Here is a 21,542-nt window from a genome sequence, read left to right on the forward strand (position 1 = left end):
CCCCGGGCCTCCAGGCCCGGGGCTGCTCGCCCCGGGCCTCCAGGCCCGGGGCTGCTCGCCCCGGGCCTCCAGGCCCGGGGCTGCTCGCCCCGGGCCTCCAGGCCCGGGGCTGCTCGCCCCGGGCCTCCAGGCCCGGGGCTGCTCGCCCCGGGCCTCGAGGCCCGGGGCTGCTCGCCCCGGGCCTCCAGGCCCGGGGCTGCTCGCCCCGGGCCTCCAGGCCCGGGGCTGCTCGCCCCGGGCCTCCAGGCCCGGGGCTGCTCGCCCCGGGCCTCCAGGCCCGGGGCTGCTCGCCCCGGGCCTCCAGGCCCGGGGCTGCTCGCCCCGGGCCTCCAGGCCCGGGGCTGCTCGCCCCGGGCCTCCAGGCCCGGGGCTGCTCGCCCCGGGCCTCCAGGCCCGGGGCTGCTCGCCCCGGGCCTCCAGGCCCGGGGCTGCTCGCCCCGGGCCTCCAGGCCCGGGGCTGCTCGCCCCGGGCCTCCAGGCCCGGGGCTGCTCGCCCCGGGCCTCCAGGCCCGGGGCTGCTCGCCCCGGGCCTCCAGGCCCGGGGCTGCTCGCCCCGGGCCTCCAGGCCCGGGGCTGCTCGCCCCGGGCCTCCAGGCCCGGGGCTGCTCGCCCCGGGCCTCCAGGCCCGGGGCTGCTCGCCCCGGGCCTCCAGGCCCGGGGCTGCTCGCCCCGGGCCTCCAGGCCCGGGGCTGCTCGCCCCGGGCCTCCAGGCCCGGGGCTGCTCGCCCCGGGCCTCCAGGCCCGGGGCTGCTCGCCCCGGGCCTCCAGGCCCGGGGCTGCTCGCCCCGGGCCTCGAGGCCCGGGGCTGCTCGCCCCGGGCCTCCAGGCCCGGGGCTGCTCGCCCCGGGCCTCGAGGCCCGGGGCTGCTCGCCCCGGGCCTCCAGGCCCGGGGCTGCTCGCCCCGGGCCTCGAGGCCCGGGGCTGCTCGCCCCGGGCCTCCAGGCCCGGGGCTGCTCGCCCCGGGCCTCGAGGCCCGGGGCTGCTCGCCCCGGGCCTCCAGGCCCGGGGCTGCTCGCCCCGGGCCTCCAGGCCCGGGGCTGCTCGCCCCGGGCCTCCAGGCCCGGGGCTGCTCGCCCCGGGCCTCGAGGCCCGGGGCTGCTCGCCCCGGGCCTCCAGGCCCGGGGCTGCTCGCCCCGGGCCTCCAGGCCCGGGGCTGCTCGCCCCGGGCCTCCAGGCCCGGGGCTGCTCGCCCCGGGCCTCCAGGCCCGGGGCTGCTCGCCCCGGGCCTCCAGGCCCGGGGCTGCTCGCCCCGGGCCTCCAGGCCCGGGGCTGCTCGCCCCGGGCCTCCAGGCCCGGGGCTGCTCGCCCCGGGCCTCCAGGCCCGGGGCTGCTCGCCCCGGGCCTCCAGGCCCGGGGCTGCTCGCCCCGGGCCTCCAGGCCCGGGGCTGCTCGCCCCGGGCCTCCAGGCCCGGGGCTGCTCGCCCCGGGCCTCCAGGCCCGGGGCTGCTCGCCCCGGGCCTCCAGGCCCGGGGCTGCTCGCCCCGGGCCTCCAGGCCCGGGGCTGCTCGCCCCGGGCCTCCAGGCCCGGGGCTGCTCGCCCCGGGCCTCCAGGCCCGGGGCTGCTCGCCCCGGGCCTCCAGGCCCGGGGCTGCTCGCCCCGGGCCTCCAGGCCCGGGGCTGCTCGCCCCGGGCCTCCAGGCCCGGGGCTGCTCGCCCCGGGCCTCCAGGCCCGGGGCTGCTCGCCCCGGGCCTCCAGGCCCGGGGCTGCTCGCCCCGGGCCTCCAGGCCCGGGGCTGCTCGCCCCGGGCCTCCAGGCCCGGGGCTGCTCGCCCCGGGCCTCCAGGCCCGGGGCTGCTCGCCCCGGGCCTCCAGGCCCGGGGCTGCTCGCCCCGGGCCTCCAGGCCCGGGGCTGCTCGCCCCGGGCCTCCAGGCCCGGGGCTGCTCGCCCCGGGCCTCCAGGCCCGGGGCTGCTCGCCCCGGGCCTCCAGGCCCGGGGCTGCTCGCCCCGGGCCTCCAGGCCCGGGGCTGCTCGCCCCGGGCCTCCAGGCCCGGGGCTGCTCGCCCCGGGCCTCCAGGCCCGGGGCTGCTCGCCCCGGGCCTCCAGGCCCGGGGCTGCTCGCCCCGGGCCTCCAGGCCCGGGGCTGCTCGCCCCGGGCCTCCAGGCCCGGGGCTGCTCGCCCCGGGCCTCCAGGCCCGGGGCTGCTCGCCCCGGGCCTCCAGGCCCGGGGCTGCTCGCCCCGGGCCTCCAGGCCCGGGGCTGCTCGCCCCGGGCCTCCAGGCCCGGGGCTGCTCGCCCCGGGCCTCCAGGCCCGGGGCTGCTCGCCCCGGGCCTCCAGGCCCGGGGCTGCTCGCCCCGGGCCTCCAGGCCCGGGGCTGCTCGCCCCGGGCCTCCAGGCCCGGGGCTGCTCGCCCCGGGCCTCCAGGCCCGGGGCTGCTCGCCCCGGGCCTCCAGGCCCGGGGCTGCTCGCCCCGGGCCTCCAGGCCCGGGGCTGCTCGCCCCGGGCCTCCAGGCCCGGGGCTGCTCGCCCCGGGCCTCCAGGCCCGGGGCTGCTCGCCCCGGGCCTCCAGGCCCGGGGCTGCTCGCCCCGGGCCTCCACGCCCGGGGCTGCTCGCCCCGGGCCTCCAGGCCCGGGGCTGCTCGCCCCGGGCCTCCAGGCCCGGGGCTGCTCGCCCCGGGCCTCCAGGCCCGGGGCTCCTCGCCCCGGGCCTCCACGCCCGGGGCTCCTCGCCCCGGGCCTCCACGGCCGGGGTTCCTTGCCCCGGGCCTCCACGCCCGGGGCTGCTCGCCATGGCTCACTATGACTGAAGCCGTTCCTGTACCTGAGAGAAGGGGGCACACAAACACAAACACCCTCCAGGCCCTGGGTTCCCTGCTCAGAAAATCCCGGGCAAGTTCCGAGGGATCGGATACGCCAAATGGGTTGTGCTCCTGGTCGACCCGGGCCTCCACGCCCGTGGCTCTATCTTACCATGGCGCATCAGGGCTGAAGCCTCTCCCTGTCAGTGACAGAAACGGGCCAGTGTTTCCCACACAGAGTCCAGACCTTGGGGTCTCAGCTCAGAAACTTACGGGGAAGGATGGAGAAGTGGGAGACACAGAATTCCAAGCAGCACTACAAGGGACTATACTACAAGCCTAAAATCCCAAGGAGACATATGCCTGAATCCTGAAGAGCCAACAACCCTTCCTCTCCACTCCGGTACTCCCGGGTCAGGACCGAGGGATGCGAGACCCAGAATCCCAAACACCTGCTACGAGCCCCGGCCTCCAGGCCCTGAGTCAGTACGATGGCTCACCATGGCTGGAACCTGAGAGAAGGCAGTCACCCTGTACCTGAGAGAAAGGGGTCAGAGAACCCGAAACAGCTTCCAGACACTGGGGTCTCAGCTCAGAAACTCCCCGGAACGTTCCGAGGGATGGGAGACACAGAATGGGAAGTGCCCCGCGCCTCCAGGCCCGGGGCTGCTCGGCCCGCGCCTCCAGGCCCGGGGCTGCTCGCCCCGGGCCTCCAGGCCCGGGGCTGCTCGCCCCGGGCCTCCAGGCCCGGGGCTGCTCGCCCCGGGCCTCCAGGCCCGGGGCTGCTCGCCCCGGGCCTCCAGGCCCGGGGCTGCTCGCCCCGGGCCTCCAGGCCCGGGGCTGCTCGCCCCGGGCCTCCAGGCCCGGGGCTGCTCGCCCCGGGCCTCCAGGCCCGGGGCTGCTCGCCCCGGGCCTCCAGGCCCGGGGCTGCTCGCCCCGGGCCTCCAGGCCCGGGGCTGCTCGCCCCGGGCCTCCAGGCCCGGGGCTGCTCGCCCCGGGCCTCCAGGCCCGGGGCTGCTCGCCCCGGGCCTCCAGGCCCGGGGCTGCTCGCCCCGGGCCTCCAGGCCCGGGGCTGCTCGCCCCGGGCCTCCAGGCCCGGGGCTGCTCGCCCCGGGCCTCCAGGCCCGGGGCTGCTCGCCCCGGGCCTCCAGGCCCGGGGCTGCTCGCCCCGGGCCTCCAGGCCCGGGGCTGCTCGCCCCGGGCCTCCAGGCCCGGGGCTGCTCGCCCCGGGCCTCCAGGCCCGGGGCTGCTCGCCCCGGGCCTCCAGGCCCGGGGCTGCTCGCCCCGGGCCTCCAGGCCCGGGGCTGCTCGCCCCGGGCCTCCAGGCCCGGGGCTGCTCGCCCCGGGCCTCCAGGCCCGGGGCTGCTCGCCCCGGGCCTCCAGGCCCGGGGCTGCTCGCCCCGGGCCTCCAGGCCCGGGGCTGCTCGCCCCGGGCCTCCAGGCCCGGGGCTGCTCGCCCCGGGCCTCCAGGCCCGGGGCTGCTCGCCCCGGGCCTCCAGGCCCGGGGCTGCTCGCCCCGGGCCTCCAGGCCCGGGGCTGCTCGCCCCGGGCCTCCACGCCCGGGGCTGCTCGCCCCGGGCCTCCAGGCCCGGGGCTGCTCGCCCCGGGCCTCCAGGCCCGGGGCTGCTCGCCCCGGGCCTCCACGCCCGGGGCTCCTCGCCCCGGGCCTCCACGCCCGCGGCTGCTCGCCCCGGGCCTCCACGCCCGGGGCTGCTCGCCATGGCTCACTATGACTGAAGCCGTTCCTGTACCTTAGAGAAGGGGGTCACACAAACACAAACACCCTCCAGGCCCTGGGTTCCCTGCTCAGAAAATCCCGGGCAAGTTCCGAGGGATCGGATTCGCCAAATGGGTAGTGCTCCTGGTCGACCCGGGCCTCCACGCCCGGGGCTCTATCTTTCCATGGCGCATCAGGGCTGAAGCCTCTCCCTGTCAGTGACAGAAACGGGCCAGTGTTTCCCACACAGAGTCCAGACCTTGGGGTCTCAGCTCAGAAACTTACGGGGAAGGATGGAGAAGTGGGAGACACAGAATTCCAAGCAGCCCTACCAGGGACTATACTACAAGCCTAAAATCCCAAGGAGACATATGCCTGATTCCTGAAAAGCCAACAACCCTTCCTCTCCACTCCGGTACTCCCGGGTCAGGACCGAGGGATGCGAGACCCAGAATCCCAAACACCTGCTACGAGCCCCGGCCTCCAGGCCCTGAGACATTACGATGGCTCACCATGGTTGGAGCCTGAGAGAAGGCAGTCACCCTGTACCTGAGAGAAAGAGGTCACAGAACCCGAAACAGCCTCCAGACACTGGGGTCTCAGCTCAGAAACTCCCCGGAAAGTTCCGAGGGATTGGAGACACAGAATGGGAAGTGCCACGCTCGCCCCGGGCCTCCACGCCCGGGGCTGCTCGCCATGGCTCACTATGACTGAAGCCGTTCCTGTACCTTAGAGAAGGGGGTCACACAAACACAAACACCCTCCAGGCCCTGGGTTCCCTGCTCAGAAAATCCCGGGCAAGTTCCGAGGGATCGGATTCGCCAAATGGGTAGTGCTCCTGGTCGACCCGGGCCTCCACGTCCGGGGCTCTATCTTTCCATGGCGCATCAGGGCTGAAGCCTCTCCCTGTCAGTGACAGAAACGGGCCAGTGTTTCCCACACAGAGTCCAGACCTTGGGGTCTCAGCTAAGAAACTTACGGGGAAGGATGGAGAAGTGGGAGACACAGAATTCCAAGCAGCCCTACCAGGGACTATACTACAAGCCTAAAATCCCAAGGAGACATATGCCTGATTCCTGAAAAGCCAACAACCCTTCCTCTCCACTCCGGTACTCCCGGGTCAGGACCGAGGGATGCGAGACCCAGAATCCCAAACACCTGCTACGAGCCCCGGCCTCCAGGCCCTGAGACATTACGATGGCTCACCATGGTTGGAGCCTGAGAGAAGGCAGTCACCCTGTACCTGAGAGAAAGAGGTCACAGAACCCGAAACAGCCTCCAGACACTGGGGTCTCAGCTCAGAAACTCCCCGGAAAGTTCCGAGGGATTGGAGACACAGAATGGGAAGTGCCACGCTCGCCCCGGGCCTCCACGCCCGGGGCTGCTCGCCATGGCTCACTATGACTGAAGCCGTTCCTGTACCTTAGAGAAGGGGTCACACAAACACAAACACCCTCCAGGCCCTGGGTTCCCTGCTCAGAAAATCCCGGGCAAGTTCCGAGGGATCGGATAAGCCAAATGGGTAGTGCTCCTGGTCGACCCGGGCCTCCACGCCCGGGGCTCTATCTTTCCATGTCGCATCAGGGCTGAAGCCTCTCCCTGTCAGTGACAGAAACGGGCCAGTGTTTCCCACACAGAGTCCAGACCTTGGGGTCTCAGCTCAGAAACTTACGGGGAAGGATGGAGAAGTGGGAGACACAGAATTCCAAGCAGCCCTACCAGGGGACTATACTACAAGCCTAAAATCCCAAGGAGACATATGCCTGATTCCTGAAAAGCCAACAACCCTTCCTCTCCACTCCGGTACTCCCGGGTCAGGACCGAGGGATGCGAGACCCAGAATCCCAAACACCTGCTACGAGCCCCGGCCTCCAGGCCCTGAGACATTACGATGGCTCACCATGGTTGGAGCCTGAGAGAAGGCAGTCACCCTGTACCTGAGAGAAAGAGGTCACAGAACCCGAAACAGCCTCCAGACACTGGGGTCTCAGCTCAGAAACTCCCCGGAAAGTTCCGAGGGATTGGAGACACAGAATGGGAAGTGCCACGCTCGCCCCGGGCCTCCACGCCCGGGGCTGCTCGCCATGGCTCACTATGACTGAAGCCGTTCCTGTACCTTAGAGAAGGGGTCACACAAACACAAACACCCTCCAGGCCCTGGGTTCCCTGCTCAGAAAATCCCGGGCAAGTTCCGAGGGATCGGATTCGCCAAATGGGTAGTGCTCCTGGTCGACCTGGGCCTCCACGCCCGGGGCTCTATCTTTCCATGGCGCATCAGGGCTGAAGCCTCTCCCTGTCAGTGACAGAAACGGGCCAGTGTTTCCCACACAGAGTCCAGACCTTGGGGTCTCAGCTCAGAAACTTACGGGGAAGGATGGAGAAGTGGGAGACACAGAATTCCAAGCAGCCCTACCAGGGACTATACTACAAGCCTAAAATCCCAAGGAGACATATGCCTGAATCCTGAAAAGCCAACAACCCATCCTCTCCACTCCGGTACTCCCGGGTCAGGACCGAGGGATGCGAAACCCAGAATCCCAAACACCTGCTACGAGCCCCGGCCTCCAGGCCCTGAGTCATTACGATGGCTCACCATGGCTGGAGCCTGAGAGAAGGCAGTCACCCTGTACCTGAGAGAAAGGGGTCACAGAACCCGAAACAGCCTCCAGACACTGGGGTCTCAGCTCAGAAACTCCCCGGAAAGTTCCGAGGGATTGGAGACACAGAATGGGAAGTGCCACGCTCGCCCCGGGCCTCCAGGCCCGGGGCTGCTCGCCCCGGGCCTCCAGGCCCGGGGCTGCTCGCCCCGGGCCTCCAGGCCCGGGGCTGCTCGCCCCGGGCCTCCAGGCCCGGGGCTGCTCGCCCCGGGCCTCCAGGCCCGGGGCTGCTCGCCCCGGGCCTCCAGGCCCGGGGCTGCTCGCCCCGGGCCTCCAGGCCCGGGGCTGCTCGCCCCGGGCCTCCAGGCCCGGGGCTGCTCGCCCCGGGCCTCCAGGCCCGGGGCTGCTCGCCCCGGGCCTCCAGGCCCGGGGCTGCTCGCCCCGGGCCTCCAGGCCCGGGGCTGCTCGCCCCGGGCCTCCAGGCCCGGGGCTGCTCGCCCCGGGCCTCCAGACATATGCCTGATTCCTGAAAAGCCAACAACCCATCCTCTCCACTCCGGTACTCCCGGGTCAGGACCGAGGGATGCGAAACCCACAGACATATGCCTGATTCCTGAAAAGCCAACAACCCATCCTCTCCACTCCGGTACTCCCGGGTCAGGACCGAGGGATGCGAAACCCAGAATCCCAAACACCTGCTACGAGCCCCGGCCTCCAGGCCCTGAGTCATTACGATGGCTCACCATGGCTGGAGCCTGAGAGAAGGCAGTCACCCTGTACCTGAGAGAAAGGGGTCACAGAACCCGAAACAGCCTCCAGACACTGGGGTCTCAGCTCAGAAACTCCCCGGAAAGTTCCGAGGGATTGGAGACACAGAATGGGAAGTGCCCCGCTCGCCCCGGGCCTCCAGGCCCGGGGCTGCTCGCCCCGGGCCTCCAGGCCCGGGGCTGCTCGCCCCGGGCCTCCAGGCCCGGGGCTGCTCGCCCCGGGCCTCCAGGCCCGGGGCTGCTCGCCCCGGGCCTCCAGGCCCGGGGCTGCTCGCCCCGGGCCTCCAGGCCCGGGGCTGCTCGCCCCGGGCCTCCAGGCCCGGGGCTGCTCGCCCCGGGCCTCCAGGCCCGGGGCTGCTCGCCCCGGGCCTCCAGGCCCGGGGCTGCTCGCCCCGGGCCTCCAGGCCCGGGGCTGCTCGCCCCGGGCCTCCAGGCCCGGGGCTGCTCGCCCCGGGCCTCCAGGCCCGGGGCTGCTCGCCCCGGGCCTCCAGGCCCGGGGCTGCTCGCCCCGGGCCTCCAGGCCCGGGGCTGCTCGCCCCGGGCCTCCAGGCCCGGGGCTGCTCGCCCCGGGCCTCCAGGCCCGGGGCTGCTCGCCCCGGGCCTCCAGGCCCGGGGCTGCTCGCCCCGGGCCTCCAGGCCCGGGGCTGCTCGCCCCGGGCCTCCAGGCCCGGGGCTGCTCGCCCCGGGCCTCCAGGCCCGGGGCTGCTCGCCCCGGGCCTCCAGGCCCGGGGCTGCTCGCCCCGGGCCTCCAGGCCCGGGGCTGCTCGCCCCGGGCCTCCAGGCCCGGGGCTGCTCGCCCCGGGCCTCCAGGCCCGGGGCTGCTCGCCCCGGGCCTCCAGGCCCGGGGCTGCTCGCCCCGGGCCTCCAGGCCCGGGGCTGCTCGCCCCGGGCCTCCAGGCCCGGGGCTGCTCGCCCCGGGCCTCCAGGCCCGGGGCTGCTCGCCCCGGGCCTCCAGGCCCGGGGCTGCTCGCCCCGGGCCTCCAGGCCCGGGGCTGCTCGCCCCGGGCCTCCAGGCCCGGGGCTGCTCGCCCCGGGCCTCCAGGCCCGGGGCTGCTCGCCCCGGGCCTCCAGGCCCGGGGCTGCTCGCCCCGGGCCTCCAGGCCCGGGGCTGCTCGCCCCGGGCCTCCAGGCCCGGGGCTGCTCGCCCCGGGCCTCCAGGCCCGGGGCTGCTCGCCCCGGGCCTCCAGGCCCGGGGCTGCTCGCCCCGGGCCTCCAGGCCCGGGGCTGCTCGCCCCGGGCCTCCAGGCCCGGGGCTGCTCGCCCCGGGCCTCCAGGCCCGGGGCTGCTCGCCCCGGGCCTCCAGGCCCGGGGCTGCTCGCCCCGGGCCTCCAGGCCCGGGGCTGCTCGCCCCGGGCCTCCAGGCCCGGGGCTGCTCGCCCCGGGCCTCCAGGCCCGGGGCTGCTCGCCCCGGGCCTCCAGGCCCGGGGCTGCTCGCCCCGGGCCTCCAGGCCCGGGGCTGCTCGCCCCGGGCCTCCAGGCCCGGGGCTGCTCGCCCCGGGCCTCCAGGCCCGGGGCTGCTCGCCCCGGGCCTCCAGGCCCGGGGCTGCTCGCCCCGGGCCTCCAGGCCCGGGGCTGCTCGCCCCGGGCCTCCAGGCCCGGGGCTGCTCGCCCCGGGCCTCCAGGCCCGGGGCTGCTCGCCCCGGGCCTCCAGGCCCGGGGCTGCTCGCCCCGGGCCTCCAGGCCCGGGGCTGCTCGCCCCGGGCCTCCAGGCCCGGGGCTGCTCGCCCCGGGCCTCCAGGCCCGGGGCTGCTCGCCCCGGGCCTCCAGGCCCGGGGCTGCTCGCCCCGGGCCTCCAGGCCCGGGGCTGCTCGCCCCGGGCCTCCAGGCCCGGGGCTGCTCGCCCCGGGCCTCCAGGCCCGGGGCTGCTCGCCCCGGGCCTCCAGGCCCGGGGCTGCTCGCCCCGGGCCTCCAGGCCCGGGGCTGCTCGCCCCGGGCCTCCAGGCCCGGGGCTGCTCGCCCCGGGCCTCCAGGCCCGGGGCTGCTCGCCCCGGGCCTCCAGGCCCGGGGCTGCTCGCCCCGGGCCTCCAGGCCCGGGGCTGCTCGCCCCGGGCCTCCAGGCCCGGGGCTGCTCGCCCCGGGCCTCCAGACATATGCCTGATTCCTAAAAAGCCAACAACCCATCCTCTCCACTCCGGTACTCCCGGGTCAGGACCGAGGGATGCGAAACCCAGAATCCCAAACACCTGCTACGAGCCCCGGCCTCCAGGCCCTGAGTCATTACGATGGCTCACCATGGCTGGAGCCTGAGAGAAGGCAGTCACCCTGTACCTGAGAGAAAGGGGTCACAGAACCCGAAACAGCCTCCAGACACTGGGGTCTCAGCTCAGAAACTCCCCGGAAAGTTCCGAGGGATTGGAGACACAGAATGGGAAGTGCCCCGCTCGCCCCGGGCCTCCAGGCCCGGGGCTGCTCGCCCCGGGCCTCCAGGCCCGGGGCTGCTCGCCCCGGGCCTCCAGGCCCGGGGCTGCTCGCCCCGGGCCTCCAGGCCCGGGGCTGCTCGCCCCGGGCCTCCAGGCCCGGGGCTGCTCGCCCCGGGCCTCCAGGCCCGGGGCTGCTCGCCCCGGGCCTCCAGGCCCGGGGCTGCTCGCCCCGGGCCTCCAGGCCCGGGGCTGCTCGCCCCGGGCCTCCAGGCCCGGGGCTGCTCGCCCCGGGCCTCCAGGCCCGGGGCTGCTCGCCCCGGGCCTCCAGGCCCGGGGCTGCTCGCCCCGGGCCTCCAGGCCCGGGGCTGCTCGCCCCGGGCCTCCAGGCCCGGGGCTGCTCGCCCCGGGCCTCCAGGCCCGGGGCTGCTCGCCCCGGGCCTCCAGGCCCGGGGCTGCTCGCCCCGGGCCTCCAGGCCCGGGGCTGCTCGCCCCGGGCCTCCAGGCCCGGGGCTGCTCGCCCCGGGCCTCCAGGCCCGGGGCTGCTCGCCCCGGGCCTCCAGGCCCGGGGCTGCTCGCCCCGGGCCTCCAGGCCCGGGGCTGCTCGCCCCGGGCCTCCAGGCCCGGGGCTGCTCGCCCCGGGCCTCCAGGCCCGGGGCTGCTCGCCCCGGGCCTCCAGGCCCGGGGCTGCTCGCCCCGGGCCTCCAGGCCCGGGGCTGCTCGCCCCGGGCCTCCAGGCCCGGGGCTGCTCGCCCCGGGCCTCCAGGCCCGGGGCTGCTCGCCCCGGGCCTCCAGGCCCGGGGCTGCTCGCCCCGGGCCTCCAGGCCCGGGGCTGCTCGCCCCGGGCCTCCAGGCCCGGGGCTGCTCGCCCCGGGCCTCCAGGCCCGGGGCTGCTCGCCCCGGGCCTCCAGGCCCGGGGCTGCTCGCCCCGGGCCTCCAGGCCCGGGGCTGCTCGCCCCGGGCCTCCAGGCCCGGGGCTGCTCGCCCCGGGCCTCCAGGCCCGGGGCTGCTCGCCCCGGGCCTCCAGGCCCGGGGCTGCTCGCCCCGGGCCTCCAGGCCCGGGGCTGCTCGCCCCGGGCCTCCAGGCCCGGGGCTGCTCGCCCCGGGCCTCCAGGCCCGGGGCTGCTCGCCCCGGGCCTCCAGGCCCGGGGCTGCTCGCCCCGGGCCTCCAGGCCCGGGGCTGCTCGCCCCGGGCCTCCAGGCCCGGGGCTGCTCGCCCCGGGCCTCCAGGCCCGGGGCTGCTCGCCCCGGGCCTCCAGGCCCGGGGCTGCTCGCCCCGGGCCTCCAGGCCCGGGGCTGCTCGCCCCGGGCCTCCAGGCCCGGGGCTGCTCGCCCCGGGCCTCCAGGCCCGGGGCTGCTCGCCCCGGGCCTCCAGGCCCGGGGCTGCTCGCCCCGGGCCTCCAGGCCCGGGGCTGCTCGCCCCGGGCCTCCAGGCCCGGGGCTGCTCGCCCCGGGCCTCCAGGCCCGGGGCTGCTCGCCCCGGGCCTCCAGGCCCGGGGCTGCTCGCCCCGGGCCTCCAGGCCCGGGGCTGCTCGCCCCGGGCCTCCAGGCCCGGGGCTGCTCGCCCCGGGCCTCCAGGCCCGGGGCTGCTCGCCCCGGGCCTCCAGGCCCGGGGCTGCTCGCCCCGGGCCTCCAGGCCCGGGGCTGCTCGCCCCGGGCCTCCAGGCCCGGGGCTGCTCGCCCCGGGCCTCCAGGCCCGGGGCTGCTCGCCCCGGGCCTCCAGGCCCGGGGCTGCTCGCCCCGGGCCTCCAGGCCCGGGGCTGCTCGCCCCGGGCCTCCAGGCCCGGGGCTGCTCGCCCCGGGCCTCCAGGCCCGGGGCTGCTCGCCCCGGGCCTCCAGGCCCGGGGCTGCTCGCCCCGGGCCTCCAGGCCCGGGGCTGCTCGCCCCGGGCCTCCAGGCCCGGGGCTGCTCGCCCCGGGCCTCCAGGCCCGGGGCTGCTCGCCCCGGGCCTCCAGGCCCGGGGCTGCTCGCCCCGGGCCTCCAGGCCCGGGGCTGCTCGCCCCGGGCCTCCAGGCCCGGGGCTGCTCGCCCCGGGCCTCCAGGCCCGGGGCTGCTCGCCCCGGGCCTCCAGGCCCGGGGCTGCTCGCCCCGGGCCTCCAGGCCCGGGGCTGCTCGCCCCGGGCCTCCAGGCCCGGGGCTGCTCGCCCCGGGCCTCCAGGCCCGGGGCTGCTCGCCCCGGGCCTCCAGGCCCGGGGCTGCTCGCCCCGGGCCTCCAGGCCCGGGGCTGCTCGCCCCGGGCCTCCAGGCCCGGGGCTGCTCGCCCCGGGCCTCCAGGCCCGGGGCTGCTCGCCCCGGGCCTCCAGGCCCGGGGCTGCTCGCCCCGGGCCTCCAGGCCCGGGGCTGCTCGCCCCGGGCCTCCAGGCCCGGGGCTGCTCGCCCCGGGCCTCCAGGCCCGGGGCTGCTCGCCCCGGGCCTCCAGGCCCGGGGCTGCTCGCCCCGGGCCTCCAGGCCCGGGGCTGCTCGCCCCGGGCCTCCAGGCCCGGGGCTGCTCGCCCCGGGCCTCCAGGCCCGGGGCTGCTCGCCCCGGGCCTCCAGGCCCGGGGCTGCTCGCCCCGGGCCTCCAGGCCCGGGGCTGCTCGCCCCGGGCCTCCAGGCCCGGGGCTGCTCGCCCCGGGCCTCCAGGCCCGGGGCTGCTCGCCCCGGGCCTCCAGGCCCGGGGCTGCTCGCCCCGGGCCTCCAGGCCCGGGGCTGCTCGCCCCGGGCCTCCAGGCCCGGGGCTGCTCGCCCCGGGCCTCCAGGCCCGGGGCTGCTCGCCCCGGGCCTCCAGGCCCGGGGCTGCTCGCCCCGGGCCTCCAGGCCCGGGGCTGCTCGCCCCGGGCCTCCAGGCCCGGGGCTGCTCGCCCCGGGCCTCCAGGCCCGGGGCTGCTCGCCCCGGGCCTCCAGGCCCGGGGCTGCTCGCCCCGGGCCTCCAGGCCCGGGGCTGCTCGCCCCGGGCCTCCAGGCCCGGGGCTGCTCGCCCCGGGCCTCCAGGCCCGGGGCTGCTCGCCCCGGGCCTCCAGGCCCGGGGCTGCTCGCCCCGGGCCTCCAGGCCCGGGGCTGCTCGCCCCGGGCCTCCAGGCCCGGGGCTGCTCGCCCCGGGCCTCCAGGCCCGGGGCTGCTCGCCCCGGGCCTCCAGGCCCGGGGCTGCTCGCCCCGGGCCTCCAGGCCCGGGGCTGCTCGCCCCGGGCCTCCAGGCCCGGGGCTGCTCGCCCCGGGCCTCCAGGCCCGGGGCTGCTCGCCCCGGGCCTCCAGGCCCGGGGCTGCTCGCCCCGGGCCTCCAGGCCCGGGGCTGCTCGCCCCGGGCCTCCAGGCCCGGGGCTGCTCGCCCCGGGCCTCCAGGCCCGGGGCTGCTCGCCCCGGGCCTCCAGGCCCGGGGCTGCTCGCCCCGGGCCTCCAGGCCCGGGGCTGCTCGCCCCGGGCCTCCAGGCCCGGGGCTGCTCGCCCCGGGCCTCCAGGCCCGGGGCTGCTCGCCCCGGGCCTCCAGGCCCGGGGCTGCTCGCCCCGGGCCTCCAGGCCCGGGGCTGCTCGCCCCGGGCCTCCAGGCCCGGGGCTGCTCGCCCCGGGCCTCCAGGCCCGGGGCTGCTCGCCCCGGGCCTCCAGGCCCGGGGCTGCTCGCCCCGGGCCTCCAGGCCCGGGGCTGCTCGCCCCGGGCCTCCAGGCCCGGGGCTGCTCGCCCCGGGCCTCCAGGCCCGGGGCTGCTCGCCCCGGGCCTCCAGGCCCGGGGCTGCTCGCCCCGGGCCTCCAGGCCCGGGGCTGCTCGCCCCGGGCCTCCAGGCCCGGGGCTGCTCGCCCCGGGCCTCCAGGCCCGGGGCTGCTCGCCCCGGGCCTCCAGGCCCGGGGCTGCTCGCCCCGGGCCTCCAGGCCCGGGGCTGCTCGCCCCGGGCCTCCAGGCCCGGGGCTGCTCGCCCCGGGCCTCCAGGCCCGGGGCTGCTCGCCCCGGGCCTCCAGGCCCGGGGCTGCTCGCCCCGGGCCTCCAGGCCCGGGGCTGCTCGCCCCGGGCCTCCAGGCCCGGGGCTGCTCGCCCCGGGCCTCCAGGCCCGGGGCTGCTCGCCCCGGGCCTCCAGGCCCGGGGCTGCTCGCCCCGGGCCTCCAGGCCCGGGGCTGCTCGCCCCGGGCCTCCAGGCCCGGGGCTGCTCGCCCCGGGCCTCCAGGCCCGGGGCTGCTCGCCCCGGGCCTCCAGGCCCGGGGCTGCTCGCCCCGGGCCTCCAGGCCCGGGGCTGCTCGCCCCGGGCCTCCAGGCCCGGGGCTGCTCGCCCCGGGCCTCCAGGCCCGGGGCTGCTCGCCCCGGGCCTCCAGGCCCGGGGCTGCTCGCCCCGGGCCTCCAGGCCCGGGGCTGCTCGCCCCGGGCCTCCAGGCCCGGGGCTGCTCGCCCCGGGCCTCCAGGCCCGGGGCTGCTCGCCCCGGGCCTCCAGGCCCGGGGCTGCTCGCCCCGGGCCTCCAGGCCCGGGGCTGCTCGCCCCGGGCCTCCAGGCCCGGGGCTGCTCGCCCCGGGCCTCCAGGCCCGGGGCTGCTCGCCCCGGGCCTCCAGGCCCGGGGCTGCTCGCCCCGGGCCTCCAGGCCCGGGGCTGCTCGCCCCGGGCCTCCAGGCCCGGGGCTGCTCGCCCCGGGCCTCCAGGCCCGGGGCTGCTCGCCCCGGGCCTCCAGGCCCGGGGCTGCTCGCCCCGGGCCTCCACGCCCCGGGGCTGCTCGCCCCGGGCCTCCAGGCCCGGGGCTGCTCGCCCCGGGCCTCCAGGCCCGGGGCTGCTCGCCCCGGGCCTCCACGCCCCGGGGCTGCTCGCCCCGGGCCTCCACGCCCCGGGCCTCCAGGCCCGGGGCTGCTCGCCCCGGGCCTCCAGGCCCGGGGCTGCTCGCCCCGGGCCTCCAGGCCCGGGGCTGCTCGCCCCGGGCCTCCAGGCCCGGGGCTGCTCGCCCCGGGCCTCCAGGCCCGGGGCTGCTCGCCCCGGGCCTCCAGGCCCGGGGCTGCTCGCCCCGGGCCTCCAGGCCCGGGGCTGCTCGCCCCGGGCCTCCAGGCCCGGGGCTGCTCGCCCCGGGCCTCCAGGCCCGGGGCTGCTCGCCCCGGGCCTCCAGGCCCGGGGCTGCTCGCCCCGGGCCTCCAGGCCCGGGGCTGCTCGCCCCGGGCCTCCAGGCCCGGGGCTGCTCGCCCCGGGCCTCCAGGCCCGGGGCTGCTCGCCCCGGGCCTCCAGGCCCGGGGCTGCTCGCCCCGGGCCTCCAGGCCCGGGGCTGCTCGCCCCGGGCCTCCAGGCCCGGGGCTGCTCGCCCCGGGCCTCCAGGCCCGGGGCTGCTCGCCCCGGGCCTCCAGGCCCGGGGCTGCTCGCCCCGGGCCTCCAGGCCCGGGGCTGCTCGCCCCGGGCCTCCAGGCCCGGGGCTGCTCGCCCCGGGCCTCCAGGCCCGGGGCTGCTCGCCCCGGGCCTCCAGGCCCGGGGCTGCTCGCCCCGGGCCTCCAGGCCCGGGGCTGCTCGCCCCGGGCCTCCAGGCCCGGGGCTGCTCGCCCCGGGCCTCCAGGCCCGGGGCTGCTCGCCCCGGGCCTCCAGGCCCGGGGCTGCTCGCCCCGGGCCTCCAGGCCCGGGGCTGCTCGCCCCGGGCCTCCAGGCCCGGGGCTGCTCGCCCCGGGCCTCCAGGCCCGGGGCTGCTCGCCCCGGGCCTCCACGCCCCGGGGCTGCTCGCCCCGGGCCTCCACGCCCCGGGGCTGCTCGCCCCGGGCCTCCACGCCCCGGGCCTCCAGGCCCGGGGCTGCTCGCCCCGGGCCTCCAGGCCCGGGGCTGCTCGCCCCGGGCCTCCAGGCCCGGGGCTGCTCGCCCCGGGCCTCCAGGCCCGGGGCTGCTCGCCCCGGGCCTCCAGGCCCGGGGCTGCTCGCCCCGGGCCTCCAGGCCCGGGGCTGCTCGCCCCGGGCCTCCAGGCCCGGGGCTGCTCGCCCCGGGCCTCCAGGCCCGGGGCTGCTCGCCCCGGGCCTCCAGGCCCGGGGCTGCTCGCCCCGGGCCTCCAGGCCCGGGGCTGCTCGCCCCGGGCCTCCAGGCCCGGGGCTGCTCGCCCCGGGCCTCCACGCCCCGGGGCTGCTCGCCCCGGGCCTCCACGCCCCGGGCCTCCAGGCCCGGGGCTGCTCGCCCCGGGCCTCCAGGCCCGGGGCTGCTCGCCCCGGGCCTCCAGGCCCGGGGCTGCTCGCCCCGGGCCTCCAGGCCCGGGGCTGCTCGCCCCGGGCCTCCAGGCCCGGGGCTGCTCGCCCCGGGCCTCCAGGCCCGGGGCTGCTCGCCCCGGGCCTCCAGGCCCGGGGCTGCTCGCCCCGGGCCTCCAGGCCCGGGGCTGCTCGCCCCGGGCCTCCAGGCCCGGGGCTGCTCGCCCCGGGCCTCCAGGCCCGGGGCTGCTCGCCCCGGGCCTCCAGGCCCGGGGCTGCTCGCCCCGGGCCTCCAGGCCCGGGGCTGCTCGCCCCGGGCCTCCAGGCCCGGGGCTGCTCGCCCCGGGCCTCCAGGCCCGGGGCTGCTCGCCCCGGGCCTCCAGGCCCGGGGCTGCTCGCCCCGGGCCTCCAGGCCCGGGGCTGCTCGCCCCGGGCCTCCAGGCCCGGGGCTGCTCGCCCCGGGCCTCCAGGCCCGGGGCTGCTCGCCCCGGGCCTCCAGGCCCGGGGCTGCTCGCCCCGGGCCTCCAGGCCCGGGGCTGCTCGCCCCGGGCCTCCAGGCCCGGGGCTGCTCGCCCCGGGCCTCCAGGCCCGGGGCTGCTCGCCCCGGGCCTCCAGGCCCGGGGCTGCTCGCCCCGGGCCTCCAGGCCCGGGGCTGCTCGCCCCGGGCCTCCAGGCCCGGGGCTGCTCGCCCCGGGCCTCCAGGCCCGGGGCTGCTCGCCCCGGGCCTCCAGGCCCGGGGCTGCTCGCCCCGGGCCTCCAGGCCCGGGGCTGCTCGCCCCGGGCCTCCAGGCCCGGGGCTGCTCGCCCCGGGCCTCCAGGCCCGGGGCTGCTCGCCCCGGGCCTCCAGGCCCGGGGCTGCTCGCCCCGGGCCTCCAGGCCCGGGGCTGCTCGCCCCGGGCCTCCAGGCCCGGGGCTGCTCGCCCCGGGCCTCCAGGCCCGGGGCTGCTCGCCCCGGGCCTCCAGGCCCGGGGCTGCTCGCCCCGGGCCTCCAGGCCCGGGGCTGCTCGCCCCGGGCCTCCAGGCCCGGGGCTGCTCGCCCCGGGCCTCCAGGCCCGGGGCTGCTCGCCCCGGGCCTCCAGGCCCGGGGCTGCTCGCCCCGGGCCTCCAGGCCCGGGGCTGCTCGCCCCGGGCCTCCAGGCCCGGGGCTGCTCGCCCCGGGCCTCCAGGCCCGGGGCTGCTCGCCCCGGGCCTCCAGGCCCGGGGCTGCTCGCCCCGGGCCTCCAGGCCCGGGGCTGCTCGCCCCGGGCCTCCAGGCCCGGGGCTGCTCGCCCCGGGCCTCCAGGCCCGGGGCTGCTCGCCCCGGGCCTCCAGGCCCGGGGCTGCTCGCCCCGGGCCTCCAGGCCCGGGGCTGCTCGCCCCGGGCCTCCAGGCCCGGGGCTGCTCGCCCCGGGCCTCCAGGCCCGGGGCTGCTCGCCCCGGGCCTCCAGGCCCGGGGCTGCTCGCCCCGGGCCTCCAGGCCCGGGGCTGCTCGCCCCGGGCCTCCAGGCCCGGGGCTGCTCGCCCCGGGCCTCCAGGCCCGGGGCTGCTCGCCCCGGGCCTCCAGGCCCGGGGCTGCTCGCCCCGGGCCTCCAGGCCCGGGGCTCCTCGCCCCGGGCCTCCAGGCCCGGGGCTGCTCGCCCCGGGCCTCCAGGCCCGGGGCTGCTCGCCCCGGGCCTCCAGGCCCGGGGCTGCTCGCCCCGGGCCTCCACGCCCGGGGCTCCTCGCCCCGGGCCTCCACGCCCGCGGCTGCTCGCCCCGGGCCTCCACGCCCGGGGCTGCTCGCCATGGCTCACTATGACTGAAGCCGTTCCTGTACCTTAGAGAAGGGGGTCACACAAACACAAACACCCTCCAGGCCCTGGGTTCCCTGCTCAGAAAATCCCGGGCAAGTTCCGAGGGATCGGATTCGCCAAATGGGTAGTGCTCCTGGTCGACCCGGGCCTCCACGCCCGGGGCTCTATCTTTCCATGGCGCATCAGGGCTGAAGCCTCTCCCTGTCAGTGACAGAAACGGGCCAGTGTTTCCCACACAGAGTCCAGACCTTGGGGTCTCAGCTCAGAAACTTACGGGGAAGGATGGAGAAGTGGGAGACACAGAATTCCAAGCAGCCCTACCAGGGACTATACTACAAGCCTAAAATCCCAAGGAGACATATGCCTGATTCCTGAAAAGCCAACAACCCTTCCTCTCCACTCCGGTACTCCCGGGTCAGGACCGAGGGATGCGAGACCCAGAATCCCAAACACCTGCTACGAGCCCCGGCCTCCAGGCCCTGAGACATTACGATGGCTCACCATGGTTGGAGCCTGAGAGAAGGCAGTCACCCTGTACCTGAGAGAAAGAGGTCACAGAACCCGAAACAGCCTCCAGACACTGGGGTCTCAGCTCAGAAACTCCCCGGAAAGTTCCGAGGGATTGGAGACACAGAATGGGAAGTGCCACGCTCGCCCCGGGCCTCCACGCCCGGGGCTGCTCGCCATGGCTCACTATGACTGAAGCCGTTCCTGTACCTTAGAGAAGGGGGTCACACAAACACAAACACCCTCCAGGCCCTGGGTTCCCTGCTCAGAAAATCCCGGGCAAGTTCCGAGGGATCGGATTCGCCAAATGGGTAGTGCTCCTGGTCGACCCGGGCCTCCACGCCCGGGGCTCTATCTTTCCATGGCGCATCAGGGCTGAAGCCTCTCCCTGTCAGTGACAGAAACGGGCCAGTGTTTCCCACACAGAGTCCAGACCTTGGGGTCTCAGCTAAGAAACTTACGGGGAAGGATGGAGAAGTGGGAGACACAGAATTCCAAGCAGCCCTACCAGGGACTATACTACAAGCCTAAAATCCCAAGGAGACATATGCCTGATTCCTGAAAAGCCAACAACCCTTCCTCTCCACTCCGGTACTCCCGGGTCAGGACCGAGGGATGCGAGACCCAGAATCCCAAACACCTGCTACGAGCCCCGGCCTCCAGGCCCTGAGACATTACGATGGCTCACCATGGTTGGAGCCTGAGAGAAGGCAGTCACCCTGTACCTGAGAGAAAGAGGTCACAGAACCCGAAACAGCCTCCAGACACTGGGGTCTCAGCTCAGAAACTCCCCGGAAAGTTCCGAGGGATTGGAGACACAGAATGGGAAGTGCCACGCTCGCCCCGGGCCTCCACGCCCGGGGCTGCTCGCCATGGCTCACTATGACTGAAGCCGTTCCTGTACCTTAGAGAAGGGGTCACACAAACACAAACACCCTCCAGGCCCTGGGTTCCCTGCTCAGAAAATCCCGGGCAAGTTCCGAGGGATCGGATAAGCCAAATGGGTAGTGCTCCTGGTCGACCCGGGCCTCCACGCCCGGGGCTCTATCTTTCCATGTCGCATCAGGGCTGAAGCCTCTCCCTGTCAGTGACAGAAACGGGCCAGTGTTTCCCACACAGAGTCCAGACCTTGGGGTCTCAGCTCAGAAACTTACGGGGAAGGATGGAGAAGTGGGAGACACAGAATTCCAAGCAGCCCTACCAGGGACTATACTACAAGCCTAAAATCCCAAGGAGACATATGCCTGATTCCTGAAAAGCCAACAACCCTTCCTCTCCACTCCGGTACTCCCGGGTCAGGACCGAGGGATGCGAGACCCAGAATCCCAAACACCTGCTACGAGCCCCGGCCTCCAGGCCCTGAGACATTACGATGGCTCACCATGGTTGGAGCCTGAGAGAAGGCAGTCACCCTGTACCTGAGAGAAAGAGGTCACAGAACCCGAAACAGCCTCCAGACACTGGGGTCTCAGCTCAGAAACTCCCCGGAAAGTTCCGAGGGATTGGAGACACAGAATGGGAAGTGCCACGCTCGCCCCGGGCCTCCACGCCCGGGGCTGCTCGCCATGGCTCACTATGACTGAAGCCGTTCCTGTACCTTAGAGAAGGGGTCACACAAACACAAACACCCTCCAGGCCCTGGGTTCCCTGCTCAGAAAATCCCGGGCAAGTTCCGAGGGATCGGATTCGCCAAATGGGTAGTGCTCCTGGTCGACCTGGGCCTCCACGCCCGGGGCTCTATCTTTCCATGGCGCATCAGGGCTGAAGCCTCTCCCTGTCAGTGACAGAAACGGGCCACTGTTTCCCACACAGAGTCCAGACCTTGGGGTCTCAGCTCAGAAACTTACGGGGAAGGATGGAGAAGTGGGAGACACAGAATTCCAAGCAGCCCTACCAGGGACTATACTACAAGCCTAAAATCCCAAGGAGACATATGCCTGAATCCTGAAAAGCCAACAACCCATCCTCTCCACTCCGGTACTCCCGGGTCAGGACCGAGGGATGCGAAACCCAGAATCCCAAACACCTGCTACGAGCCCCGGCCTCCAGGCCCTGAGTCATTACGATGGCTCACCATGGCTGGAGCCTGAGAGAAGGCAGTCACCCTGTACCTGAGAGAAAGGGGTCACAGAACCCGAAACAGCCTCCAGACACTGGGGTCTCAGCTCAGAAACTCCCCGGAAAGTTCCGAGGGATTGGAGACACAGAATGGGAAGTGCCACGCTCGCCCCGGGCCTCCAGGCCCGGGGCTGCTCGCCCCGGGCCTCCAGGCCCGGGGCTGCTCGCCCCGGGCCTCCAGGCCCGGGGCTGCTCGCCCCGGGCCTCCAGGCCCGGGGCTGCTCGCCCCGGGCCTCCAGGCCCGGGGCTGCTCGCCCCGGGCCTCCAGGCCCGGGGCTGCTCGCCCCGGGCCTCCAGGCCCGGGGCTGCTCGCCCCGGGCCTCCAGGCCCGGGGCTGCTCGCCCCGGGCCTCCAGGCCCGGGGCTGCTCGCCCCGGGCCTCCACGCCCGGGGCTCCTCGCTCCTGGCCTCCACGGCCGGGGTTCCTTGCCCCGGGCCTCCACGCCCGGGGCTGCTCGCCATGGCTCACTATGACTGAAGCCGTTCCTGTACCTGAGAGAAGGGGGCACACAAACACAAACACCCTCCAGGCCCTGGGTTCCCTGCTCAGAAAATCCCGGGCAAGTTCCGAGGGATCGGATACGCCAAATGGGTTGTGCTCCTGGTCGACCCGGGCCTCCACGCCCGTAGCTCTATCTTACCATGGCGCATCAGGGCTGAAGCCTCTCCCTGTCAGTGACAGAAACGGGCCAGTGTTTCCCACACAGAGTCCAGACCTTGGGGTCTCAGCTAAGAAACTTACGGGGAAGGATGGAGAAGTGGGAGACACAGAATTCCAAGCAGCCCTACCCTGGACTATACTACAAGCCTAAAATCCCAAGGAGACATATGCCTGAATCCTGAAGAGCCAACAACCCATCCTCTCCACTCCGGTACTCCCGGG

The sequence above is a fragment of the Prionailurus viverrinus genome, chromosome D2, assembly GCF_022837055.1.
Source record: "Prionailurus viverrinus isolate Anna chromosome D2, UM_Priviv_1.0, whole genome shotgun sequence".
In the NCBI taxonomy this organism is placed as follows: Eukaryota; Metazoa; Chordata; class Mammalia; order Carnivora; family Felidae; genus Prionailurus; species Prionailurus viverrinus.